Source organism: Ranitomeya variabilis, chromosome 4 (assembly GCF_051348905.1).
Source record: "Ranitomeya variabilis isolate aRanVar5 chromosome 4, aRanVar5.hap1, whole genome shotgun sequence".
Lineage (NCBI taxonomy): Eukaryota > Metazoa > Chordata > Amphibia > Anura > Dendrobatidae > Ranitomeya > Ranitomeya variabilis.
In genome coordinates this window covers 121,992,193-122,005,978 of record NC_135235.1, presented here as the reverse complement: position 1 = coordinate 122,005,978, position 13,786 = coordinate 121,992,193, and the positions used below count along the sequence as shown (strand labels likewise).

The 13,786-nt window shown below is 46.6% G+C and overlaps 1 long non-coding RNA gene across 1 annotated transcript in view; it reads left to right on the top strand.

The window, feature by feature from the left end:
* LOC143768489 (uncharacterized) overlaps nt 1-13,786 on the top strand; it is a 240,985-nt gene that overhangs the window by 207,126 nt on the left and 20,073 nt on the right. The gene's annotated exons all lie outside the window — the stretch shown is intronic.

The window sequence follows — 13,786 nt, the reverse complement described above, 5'->3', positions numbered from 1 at the left end:
GGTAGAAACACAACTTGTCGTGTTTGGAGGAAAAAGAATACTGAGTTGCATCCATCCAACACCATACCTACTGTAAAGCATGGTGGTGGAAACATCATGCTTTGGGGCTGTTTCTCTGCAAAGGGGCCAGGACGACTGATCCGGGTACATGAAAGAATGAATGGGGCCATGTATCGTGAGATTTTGAGTGCAAACCTCCTTCCATCAGCAAGGGCATTGAAGATGAAACGTGGCTGGGTCTTTCAACATGACAATGATCCAAAGCACACCGCCAGGGCAAGGAAGGAGTGGCTTCGTAAGAAGCATTTCAAGGTCCTGGAGTGGCCTAGCCAGTCTCCAGATCTCAACCCTATAGAAAGCCTTTGGAGGGAGTTGAAAGTCCGTGTTGCCAAGCGAAAAGCCAAAAACATCACTGCTCTAGAGGAGATCTGCATGGAGGAATGGGCCAACATACCAACAACAGTGTGTGGCAACCTTGTGAAGACTTACAGAAAACGTTTGACCTCTGTCATTGCCAACAAAGGATATATTACAAAGTATTGAGATGAAATTTTGTTTCTGACCAAATACTTATTTTCCACCATAATATGCAAATCAAATGATAAAAAAACAGACAATGTGATTTTCTGGATTTTTTTTTCTCAGTTTGTCTCCCATAGTTGAGGTCTACCTATGATGTAAATTACAGACGCCTCTCATCTTTTTAAGTGGTGGAACTTGCACTATTGCTGACTGACTAAATACTTTTTTGCCCCACTGTATATATATATATATATATATATATATATATATACTAGATTGTGGCCCGATTCTAACGCATCGGGTATTCTAGAATATGCATGTCCCCGTAGTATATGGGCAATGATGATTCCAGAATTTGCGGCAGACTGTGCCCGTCGCTGATTGGTCGAGGCAACCTTTATGACATCATCGTCGCCATGGCAACCATTATGACATCTACGTCAATACTGTGCCCGTCGCTGATTGGTCGAGGCCTGGCGGCCTCGACCAATCAGAGACGTGGGATTTCCATTATGACATCATCGTCGCCATGCTGTGCCCGTCTCTGATTGGTCGAGGCCTGGCGGCCTCGACCAATCAGAGACGCAGGATTTCCAGGACAGACAGACAGACAGACAGACAGACAGACAGACAGACAGACGGAAAAACCCTTAGACAATTATATATATAGATAGCCACACACACATACATGTGTATATATTTATTATGTATATTGCCGTCCCTTATTATACAGTGCCCTCTCTTGTTATGTACAGTACCGTCCCTTACATATTGGATTACGTAGAGCCCTGTTTTTTATTACATACCATCCTCTTTTGTTAGCAGTATAATGCAATTATGGCTGATAGAGCAGAGGAAAGCTTCTTTTCTAATGAAGGAGCTGATGGTCTGGTCGTCTCGTCACCGGCTCCTCTATCAGCAGTCATTTTATATCTAAAAGGAGAGGGGACTATGTAATAAAAGAGGGCGCTGTGAATAACAAAATAACAAGAATACACTATGTAAGAGACAGCACTGTACATAACAGCAGAGGAAGCTATATAATAAGGGACGGCACCATATATAACTGAAGAGAATGGTCCGTAATAAGGAACGGTGTTATACGTGATAAAAGAGGAAACTATGTAACAAAGGATGGTGTTATACAGAATTAGTGAGTACACTATATACTAAGGGACTGTGCTATATATAATAAGTGAGTGCACTATACACTAAGGGACTGTGTTATACATAAGTATGTACACTCTATACCAGAGGTCTCAAACTGCATTCCTCGAGGGCTGCAAACAGGTCATGTTTTCAGGATTTCCTTGTATTGCACAGGTGATAATTTAATCATCTGCAGAGAATGATTCCAGCACCTTGTACAATGCTAAGGAAATCTTGAAAACATGCATGGTTTGAGGCCCTCAAGGAATGCAGTTTGAGACGCCTGCTCTATACCCTCCCCATCATTGCCCATTCTTCCACTTCAATCATTTCCTCCTCCCCACCATACCCATCATTGCCCTCTCCATCACCCCATCCTTGCCGTCTCCTCCCCCTATACACACAACATCATTTACCTCTCTGCACATTCCCCTGCAGCGCTACGCACGCACGCACACACACAGACACACACACGGCACCTCTCACCTGTCCGCACGCTCTCCCGCAGCTGAAGCATCACCATCAGCAGCTTCCTCTCTCTGGCACAGCCGGCCGCTGACTGATGACATCATCCAGTGGCGCTGCTGTCTGTGTGAGAGAGACGAAGCACGGCATGAAGCAGGAAAGATCCCTGCACATGCGGCCGGCACGCCGCATCTTCTCTGTGCCGGCTGTCAACTTGACATTCGGCACACATAACAGCCGACTTTCAGTCAGGGGGTGGCAGAATGCACCCACCAGGGGAGACACTGCTGACAGCCGGATTATGAGGCCCGACTGTGCCCCCCGACGGCTATGCCAGGGGCACATGCCCCACCTATCCCCCCTAGATACGCCTCTGGTATAATGGTCCTCACATAGCACTGCAAACTGTATAATGTTCTCCATATAGCCCTGCAAACTGTATATTGGTCTCCACATAGCCCTGCAAACTGTATAATGGCCCGCACATAGTCCTGCATATAGTATAATGGTCTCCACATAGCCCTGCATATAGTATAATGGTCTCCACATAGCCATGCAAACTGTAAAATGGCCCCCACATGGGCCTGAATAAAGTATAATGTCCCCCACATAGCCCTGCAAACTGTATAATGGTCTCCACATAGCCCTACATATAGTATAATGGTCTTCACATAGCCCTGCAAACTGTATAATGGTCTCCACATAGCCCTGCAAACTGTATTATGGCCCGCACATAGCCCTGCATATAGTATAATGGTTTCCACATAGCCCTGCAAACTGTATAGTGCCTCCACATAGCCCAGTAAATGGTATAACGATCCCAACATAGCCCTGAAATCAATTTTATGGCCCCCACAAAGCTCTCCAAACAGTATAATGGCCTGATTTAAAATAAATAAATAAATAAAAGTACTCATCTCTCTTCATTCCCCACTCCTCTGGTCTCTGCAGCGCGTGTTCTGAACCTCTGCTCTCAAATGTCAGAGCTCAAACGCACAGGGAGAATGATGGAGGATGGAGCTGATGGCTCTCTCTTCCATAATTGCTTTTCAACCGTATCAACATCCAGAATGCCGATAAAGTTAAATGTCCAATGCTAGGCCATGGGGGACCAACTCACAGGCCCCATAGCAACCACATGGTCTGCTGCTATTAGTGGTATGCCACGGCTATAGGACTGTTTCTCAGCAACTATAACTGGATCTTTAGTAAAAAAAGACGGAATTCTGAACAGTTCTAAACATCAGTTGATTTTGCAAGTCTTGTGCAAAAAAGATGAATAGAAATATGAATTTCACCTTTCAGCATGATAATGTCAATAAACATACCTCCAAATTAACAAAAAAATGGCTTCTCTAGAACAAGATCAGAGTTGTGGAATGGCCCTTCCAGAACCCAGATCTGAATCCAATTGAAAATGTGTGGGATGACCTGAAGAGGGCGCTATACTGAGGAGATGCCCTCACAATCTCACAGATTTGGAGCACTACTGCAAAGAATTGTGGAGAAAGATTGCCAATTCTAGATGTACCATGCTGATAGACAACTACCCAAAAAGACTTAGTGCAGCGCCCCAGAGACCTGGTCGTTGCAGTAACGTCGCTCTGCCACTAAGGGGAGTGATGGTACGTCTGATTGCACTAAAGGAGTTCACCTGACCAGGTATCACAGTCACAAATTACACTTCACACTCTGGCCACCAGGGGGAGCAAAGGGTTCTATGTATTAGGCCACTCCTCACACTTGGGTAAAACTGGGGGTTGGATAGGAAGTTAGGGAGAAGCTGACTGGGCTGGTGAGAGAAGAGGTTGCTTGGGAAGATTCAGGGGGGTCCCTGTCAGGGGTGGGATCCTGACAGTGGCCTAGCGAACAGAACAGATCGTTACAGAACCGCGCCTGCTCTACATTGCGGCGGTATCTTAAGAAAGGACAAGAAGCGAGGTTTATTGTGGAGAAGTGAGAAACGAGATCACAGCAAAAGGCGATAGAACCAGTAGGAGTCGTGCCCCGAGATCGGCAACATCCTACTGAGGCGCGTAGCCGGCGGCCGGAACGCCGAGGAAGTATTGGGCTCTAAGCATTACTTCAAACCAACGGCAGGACAGTTAATTATAGGTTGGCTGTCTCACCTAATGAAGACAACGGAGGCAAATTGTGGGAGATGGGCGTCTCTAGGGTCCCTATAAAATAGCTCCAGGCCTACCCCGTCATATGGGTGCGTCCTATCCAAATCATCTGGGGGACGGAGAGAAAGAACAGAAACATACATGACAGTTGTGAGGACTATCCCGTGGTGCTCAGCAGGAAAGTACTACAACACCCAGGCGCTAGTAGGTAGGCACTGATTTCCACCTGCAAAGGGAACTCTGGATGTGCCTTTGGACTGGCCGGTCTCGGACAGCCCTGTTAGCAGTGCTCTGGATTGCGGATCCCGAAGCCTTCAGTAAAGAGGTAAAGAGACTGCAACCCTGTGTCCTCGTTATTTCATCGCACCACCACCTTTAATTGGACGCCCCTTAGCAGGGTCACGGACCGGGTCAGGCCACCGTGACAACCACAAGACCGACAGAGAGGGGCCCGGTACCGAGTACCCCGCGGCCCTGCGTCTGGGGGCGCTCCAAAACTTGGCGTCACGAACAGGATCTACTTAAGCCTGAAGAATCAGGTCATGTGTGCCTTGGAACTGTGATTGAATTGTGCTTGAACTGTGATTTATTGCAAAGACTGTGCATTGCCACTTGCCGCCAAAAGTTCCCGCCAAAACCGCCGCCATTACAGCGCCAAGAGGAGCGCAAGAGGAGAAGAAGGGCGTGGAAGTGGGCGAACACAAGCTGGAGAGCGCGAAAGACAATGGCCGCCCAGTCTAAATATTACTGTATCCTAAGGACGTGTCCGTCAGCAGCTGAAACCCGCCTCCTGATCTTCTATGGTGGGCGGAGACCGAAGAAACGAAACTATGACTCAGATGAGGTGGGACTGGAGACCAGAGAAGGCCTGCGGAAAAGAATGGCACCGCACCGGCCCCCGTCACCGGAGGACTACGCCGACATGCCCCTGTTGGAGGATTTGGATCCATGGGAGCTGCCGGGGGGGCATCCCGTGCCTGAACGGTCCCCAGTCCGTACGCCTCCCTCAGGAGAGTGGAGTGGCACCGGAGGAGTTACCTCAAGCGTAGGTACTCAGTGCCGTGACCCCCGGGGAGGACGCCTCACCCCCGCACCTGATCCAGTCACCACCGCGGCCATTTGTGCCCCGATGGCCCCGAATTACCGGGGGGGCACGACCTCAGGCCCTTCCCTTGGGGAGACTATCGGAACCATCTAATCGCGGAGTTCCAGCGGGAAGTGGAGCGGGAAGCGCGAGGTGAGCTGCTGGAGGGCTCCTTGCCGAAATGGGGCGTTGTGATTGTTTACCAGCCCCAGGAAGGGAAAGGCTTCGTTCAAGAAATTGGAGCAACCCTGAGAGTCCGCATCACCCGGGTCGAGGTGGAACCCTGCTTGTGTGGAGACGGCGCCAAGTCCCTCCTGAGGCCGGGAGATGTGGTGACGTATCGCCGGCATCTAAAGGGAAGAGGTTGGTGGGCCCGGGACATGCAGCGCTGTACAGCCGTCCTGGCGGTCTCCAGAACCGAGGGGGAGGAGCTTGCCGCTGAAGCGGCTGCAGCAGCCTCTGCCGCCACCAGCTTTATTCACCGGCCCATGCAGACACTCATCGTGGCGCACGACCTGGTCGTGCAGAAGGCTCAAACTCATGGAGTGTACCTGGCACCGGGAGTAGACTTGGAGTCAAGCCTGCCTGAGCCACAGAGGGCCACCTGTCAGGTAAAGCCCCGGTGGAGGCCACCCCCTGATTTACCGGAGTAAGCCTTAAAGCCATGCAACTGTAAATAGTTAACTGCCTGTTTGTCTGTTTTGCTGCTGATACCCGATCAGGGTTATTCTTAAAGGGATCCCTTTGTTTACCCGGGATCGCTATTATTTTTCTTTTTGTTTTTGCTTTTGTTCATCACTGTTTTAAAGACTGCCGAATCATGGACGGTGAATGGTTCACAAACTGTGCTGTAAATAGTTCGCACCTTATTAAAGGTGCCCTCTACTGGTTTTACAAGAAAAGGAGCTTTTCGAAGAGACTGTTCCAGGAAACAGCGCAGAGGTTCCTGCTTTGAAACGGACTTGCAACTTGAGAAGTTGCGCTACCTCAAAGAGACTTGGTGTTCCTCTTAAAGGGGATGTTCACATGTTGCACTTAAGTATTATGTTACTTTGAAAATGTTGAATGGTAGTAGATAGTGTTTAGTTATTTAAGATAGACAATGTTTAATGATGTTATTAGAGATTGAGGACAGGAAAGAATTGAAAGCCGAATTTCAAAGAAAGTGAACCCGTAGGGGTTAGTGAGTCCTCCTGGAAACCATAGAGAGATGGTTGATTGATCTTATACTGTGAATAAAGAAGAATAAAGCTTACAAAAGAAAAGAGGCAGTAGGCCCGGACGAGTAGCCAGGCGGTCCTGCATGTTCAGAATCAGAGAGAGTAAAGAAAATATTGCATTTAGAAAAGAGAAATAAAGACAAAGTTAATTTATATTCTAGAGTTTTATAGTAAGCCTTTAGTGGGTTCAGCCTAAACGCCCTTAAAGAAAAAGTTAAATTATTGTCCCAGAATTTGCACTTAGTAGGTAGAATACCTGGCTGGGTAAAGATGGTTACTTATAGTCAGTTAATTAATGAGTGTTATTTAAAAACTTTAAATATGTTTCTGTTTGTAACGTTCAAGTGTCCTCACCTCCCATAAAGGGAAGCTCTGTTAAATTTACTTGTTCATTGCATTTAAAAATGTTGTATGTCTTTTGCTGACATGTATTGTTGTTTTCTTCCCAGTCCGGGAGTACTGGATTTAACCGGGGGGGGGGGGGGAGTGCAGCGCCCCAGAAACCTGGTCGTTGCAGTAACGTCGCTCTGCCACTAAGGGGAGTGATGTTACGTCTGATTGCACTAAAGGAGTTCACCTGACCAGGTATCACAGTCACACATTACACTTCACACTCTGGCCATCAGGGGGAGCAAAGGGTTCTATGTATTAGGCCACTCCTCACACTTGGGTAAAACTGGGGGTTGGATAGGAAGTTAGGGAGAAGCTGACTGGGTTTTGCCCAGGCAACACCTGGTGAGAGAAGAGGTTGCTTGGGAAGATTCAGGGGGGTCCCTGTCAGGGGTGGGATCCTGACAGTGGCCTAGCGAACAGAACAGATCGTTACAGAACCGTGCCTGCTCTACATTGCGGCGGTATCTTAAGAAAGGACAAGAAGCGAGGTTTATTGTGGAGAAGTGAGAAACAAGATCACAGCAAAAGGCGATAGAACCAGTAGGAGTCGTGCCCCGAGATCGGCAACATCCTACTGAGGCGCGTAGCCGGTGGCCGGAACGCCGAGGAAGTATTGGGCTCTAAGCATTACTTCAAACCAACGGCAGGACAGTTAATTATAGGTTGGCTGTCTCACCTAATTCACTTAATGAAGACAACGGAGGCAAATTGTGGGAGAGGGGCGTCTCTAGGGTCCCTATAAAATAGCTCCAGCCCTACCCCGTCATACGGGTGCGTCCTATCCAAATTATCTGGGGGACGGAGAGTAAGAACAGAAACATACATGACAGTTGTGAGGACTATCCCGTGGTGCTCAGCAGGGAAGTACTACAACACCCAGGCGCTAGTAGGTAGGCACTGATTTCCACCTGCAAAGGGAACTCTGGATGTGCCTTCGGACCGGCCGGTCTCGGACAGCCCTGTTAGCAGTGCTCTGGATTGCGGATCCCGAAGCCTTCAGTAAAGAGGTAAAGAGACTGCAACCCTGTGTCCTCGTTATTCATCGCACCACGCACCACCACCTTTAATTGGACGCCCCTTAGCAGGGTCACGCACCGGGTCAGGCCACCGTGACAACCCCAAGACCGACAGAGAGAGGCCCGGTACCGAGTACCCGCGGCCCTGCCTTTGGGGGCGCTCCACTTTATACGACAATAAATTGAAAGTGTACTTCAATGACGTGTTAGTTTAAGGGTTTGTATGTATATTTCTTCAACCACATTATTTTAACCCCTTCATGACCTTGGGATTTTCCATATTTCCGTGTTCATTTTTCGCTCCCCTCCTTCCCAGAGCCATAACTTTTTTATTTTTCTGTCCATATCCATATGGCCATGTGAGGGCTTATTTTTTGCTAAACAAGTTGTACTTTTGAACGCCATCATTGGTTTTAGCATGTCGTGTACTAGAAAACAGGAAAAAAATTCCAAGTGCGGTGAAATTGCAAAAAAAGTGCAATCCCACACTTGTTTTTTGTTTGGCTTTTTTGCTAGGTTCACTAAATGCTAAAACTGGCCTGCCATTAAGATTCTCCATGTCATTACGAGTTCCTAGACACCTAACATGTCTGGGTAATTTTTTAACTAAGTGGTGAAAAAAAAATTCAAACTTTGCTAAAAAGAAATGCTCCATTTTCCGATACCCGTAGCGTCTCCATTTTTCATGATCTGGGGTCGGTTGAGGGCTTATTTTTTGCGTGCCGAGCTGGTGTTTTTAATGATACCATTTTAGTGCAGATACGTTCTTTTGATCGGCCGTTATTGCATTTTCATGCAATGCCGCGGCGACGAAAAAAACGTAATTCTGGCGTTTCGAATTTTTTTCTCGCTTTGCTGTTTAGCGATCAGGTTAATGCTTTTTTCTATTGATAGATCGGGCAATTCTGAACGCGGCGATACCAAATATGTGTAGGTTTGATTTTTTTTTTTTTATTGATTTATTTTGAATGGGGCGAAAGGGGGGTGATTTAAACTATTATTTTTTTTTTCACATTTTTTTTTTACTTTTTCATTTTTTACTTTTGCCACGCTTCAATAGCGTCCATAGGAGGCTAGAAGCTGGCACACCCCGACCGCCTCTGCTACATAGCAGCGATCATCAGATCGCTGCTATGCAACAGAAATGCAGGTGTGCTATGAGCGCCGGCCACAGGGTGGCGCTCATAGCTAGCCGGGATCAGTATCCATAGAGGTCTCAAGGACCTCTATGGTTACAATGCAGAAGCACCGCTGACCCCCGATCATGTGACGGGGGTCAGCGATGTGCTCATTTCCGGCCGCCCGGCCGGAAGCGGTAGTTAAATGCCTCTGTCTGTGTTTGACAGTGGCATTTAACTAGTTAATAGTTCAAAACAGCTGACATGTCCCGGCTTTGATGCGGCTCACCGCCGGAGCCCGCATCAAAGCGGTGGTTCTGACCTCGGATGTACTATCCCGTCCGAGGTCAGAAAGGGGTTAATTTTATTTTTTTATTTTTCCATCCAAAAAGATTTCCGTTTGTTTTGCAGTGGATTTGTACAGATTACAGGTGACTTTAAAAGTGGAAGAAATTCTAAAATGTTTCTTTTAATATCCACTGTAAGTCCTGTTTTACCTTATTTTATTTAAATAATTTTAGTTCTATAAAACTAAGAGAAGAGACTGCAATCTGCTCATGGTCGTTTATTTCATGCCGGTGCCCTTATGCTGATTTATTGACAGATTATGAAGTTCTGAATTTCTTGTTTTCAACTTCCCCAGTGCACTCGATCAGGAGAGAAGTGGTCATCGGTGACAGCAGTAAGGGGTTATTCCTGGTCCTGCTACATCCGCCTTCTGGAGTAATAACGGTGTCTACGTTTATGACCTAGAAGAAGCCAATGTATTAATATAAGGTTGCCCATTGCCAAGAATTACATGTATAGCATTATAATGGAGGTTATACTGTTTAGTGTAGGCTCAATAACATTTACCCATTTTATGGGGTCTGCGAGTCCTTCTCCTTCTGGGATAGGATCTCCTGCTTTTCTTGTGAGAAGCCATGATGTCTTGATGGTACCAGGCGGGTTGCTAATAACTTGTGGGCTGCCAGTAGAATGTCCTACACCCTGAGGCCATTATGACAGGTAGAACGCTCTCTCATTACCTAGTAGCTGTGAGGTCACCTGTATGATGTGAGGGAATGTTGGCTAGATAGGGTTGGCCGCTCTGTTTGTGAATATGGTGGGGGGCATGGTTCATTAACCGAATTGCTCAAGTAAAAAGATTAATTATATATATAACACACAAAGTATATATATGGAATATTAAATTCTCCTAATAATGCCCCCGAAGGACTTATGACCTGATGATCCACACACTATGTGAAATAAATTGGAAATAAAAACATGCATAGAAAATAAATAAAACCCAAAACAAAAATAAATAAATAAAAAAACCTGCTAATCAAAATCACTGTTACCCAATCACCCAATCCCTTTGTGGTTATAAAAAAAACAAAAAAAACAAAACTTTTTACACTTTTTGGGTTTGTGCACACGTTTTGGATTTGGCTGCGGATTCGCAGCAGTTTTCCATGCGTTGTACAGTACCATGTAAACCTATGGAAAACCAAAACCACATGGAAACGCTGCGGTTTATTTTCCGTAGCATGTCAATTCTTTGTGCGGAATCCGCAGCGATGAACACCTGCTCTATAATTGGAATCCGAAGGTGTAAAAACGCATGTGAAAACCGCACAAAAACTGCCGTAAATCCATGGTTAATCCGCAGGTAATCCCCAGGTAAAACGCAGGGCGTGTTACCTGCTGATTTTTCAAGTTCTGCGCGGAATAATCCGCACATGAATCCGCAACGTGTGCACATAGCCTTTATTTTGTTCCTCCTCTTTTAACAAAAGCTGTAACTTTATTTTTCCATCAACAAAGCCATTTGAGCTATGGAATATTGATTGACGCCGTTCATTTTATCATATCATCTAACGAAAAACAAAGGAAATAATTCAATGCGATAAAATGGTGAAAAACATGATATTCTGAACTCGTTTTTTGGGTTTTGTCTTTACAGCGTTCATTGTGTTGTAAAAATGACCTGGGAACCGAGGTCAGTAGGTCACTGTGCTCTAGGTCAGTATTATAATGGTGATAGCAAACTTCCTTTTTATTTTTTTAAAGTGAACAAAAATTCAGAAGTTTGTAGAAAATAATGTGTTTTTTTTGTCACCAAACTGATGTTTGCAATGATACTATTTTGGGGAAGAAAGGAAAAAACCTGTAATTCTGGCGTTTTTATTTTTTTTGGTTTTTTTTGTTCACTAATCAGGTTAATTAATTTCACATTTTTGATAGGTGAGTTTTATGAATGCATTAATACCAAATGTTAATTTATTTATTTTTATAGTAATATTACTAGCCTTTTAATTAATTAAACAAAGATCAAAGTGAGGGTAGGTTCACACGAGCATCTAAAAAAAACATTCAAATTTGTTTTTACAGCAGCAGCTATTAATTATTTACAAGACCCTTTACACTTTCTTTTTTACAGAATTACAATGTATCCATAAAAATTGAATGCTACACTGTGGCTCCGCATGGCGTCAGTATTTTTTCACACCCATAGATTAGAACAGTAGAGTCTCCTTCGATTTACAGACTAAACTCGTGTTTGTCGCCATTTTTTCACACGCAGATTCGGTCAGTGAAAAAAATTGCTCATCTGCTCTGCCCCGTTGAATAATATTGGTTTGAATGCTGTCTGCTTTTTTCACACACAGAATATTATTCTAAGACTGAAAATATGGTTGTGTGACCGTATCCTCAGGGCCGCCATCAGGGCACTACTGCTCTGAATGGCGTATGGAGCCAGGTGAACAGAGGGGGTCCACATCGGGCCCCCTCTCTTCTGCTCACCGGGCCCCAGCTGCAGGATTCTGCAGGATTCTGTGGGTGCAGTCCGAGACGCAGGTTCAGTTAAACTCTATTGTGGGCCCGCACGGCAATAGTTAAAAGCCGCCAGCCAATAGGAGGCTGGCAGCTGACGTCAGCACACACATTACCGGCGTATGACATCATTGTCATTCGCTGGCAAGTCCCTTCTTGAAATGCCTGGCTTGGACATCGCCACTGGAACGCGGACAGGTAAGGAGAAAGTGTTTTTTTTATTATTATTTTTATTGAAAGCGGCAGCCTCAAGATTAGTGTTGAGCGATACCGTCCGATACTTGAAAGTATCGGTATCGGAAAGTATCGGCCGATACCGGCAAAGTATCGGATCTAATCCGATACCGATACCCGATACCAATACAAGTCAATGGGACTCAAGTATCGGATGGTATTCCTGATGGTTCTCAGGGTCTGAAGGAGAGGAAACTCTCCTTCAGGCCCTGGGAACCATATAAATGTGTAAAAGAAAGAATTAAAATAAAAAATATCGCTATACTCACCTGTCCGACGCAGCCGGGACTTCAGCGAGGGAACCGGCAGCGTTGTTTGTTTAAAATTCGCGCTATTACTTGGTTACGTGAATTCCCGGCTTGTGATTGGTCAGGTCGGCCATGTTGCCGGGACGCGGACCAATCACAGCAAGCTGTGACGAAATTACGTCACGGCTTGCTGTGATTGGTCCGCGTCCCGGCAATATGGCCGCCCTGACCAATCACAAGCCGTGACGTCACGGGAGGCTGGACACGCGCTCATTTTAAAATGGGCGCGTGTCCAGCCTCCCGTGACGTCACGGCTTGTGATTGGTTGCGCCGCGGTCAACCAATCACAAGCCGGGAGGCTGGACGCGCTCATTTTAAAATGGGCGCGTGTCCAGCCTCCCGTGACGTCACGGCTTGTGATTGGTTGCGCCGCGGTCAACCAATCACAAGCCGGGAGGCTGGACGCGCTCATTTTAAAATGTGCGCGTGTCCAGCCTCCCGTGACGTCACGGCTTGTGATTGGTCAGGGCGGCCATATTGCCGGGACGCGGACCAATCACAGCAAGCCGTGACGTAATTTCGTCACGGCTTGCTGTGATTGGTCCGCGTCCCGGCAACATGGCCGACCTGACCAATCACAAGCCGGGAATTCACGTAACCAAGTAATAGCGCGAATTTTAAACAAACAACGCTGCCGGTTCCCTCGCTGAAGTCCCGGCTGCGTCGGAGAGGTGAGGATAGCGATATTTTTTATTTTAATTCTCTCTTTTACACATTTTAACATTAATGTTGTTGCGATACCCGATATCCGATACCACAAGAGTATCGGAATCCCGGTATCGGAATTCCGATACAGCAAGTATCGGCCGATACCCGATACTTGCAGCATCGGAATGCTCAACACTACTCAAGATGTTTGTGCAGCAAGATGGAGCCACATGGAACATTTGTCTTCTGCCTCCCCCATCTGTCTCCTTCCTGCATCATGATCCTGCACCATGTGAGATGGTGGAGGATGGAAACACATGGCGCAGGATGGAAACAGATGGGGCACGATGGAGACACATGGTGCAGGATGGAGACGGATGGTGCAGGATCATGGGCAGGATGGAGACATGGGGCAGGATGTACACAGATGGGGCAGGAACATGGGGCAAGATGGAGACAGATGAGGCAGGATGGAGACAGATGAGGCAGGATGGAAACAGATGGGGCAGGATGGAGACACATGGAGCAGGATCATGGGGCTGGATGAAGATAGATAGGGAGGGATGGAGATAGATAGGGAGGAATAGAGACAGATGGAGCAGGAACATGGGGCAAGATGGAGACACATAGTGCAGTATCATGGGGCAGGATGGAGATATGGTGCAGGATGAAGACACGTGGTG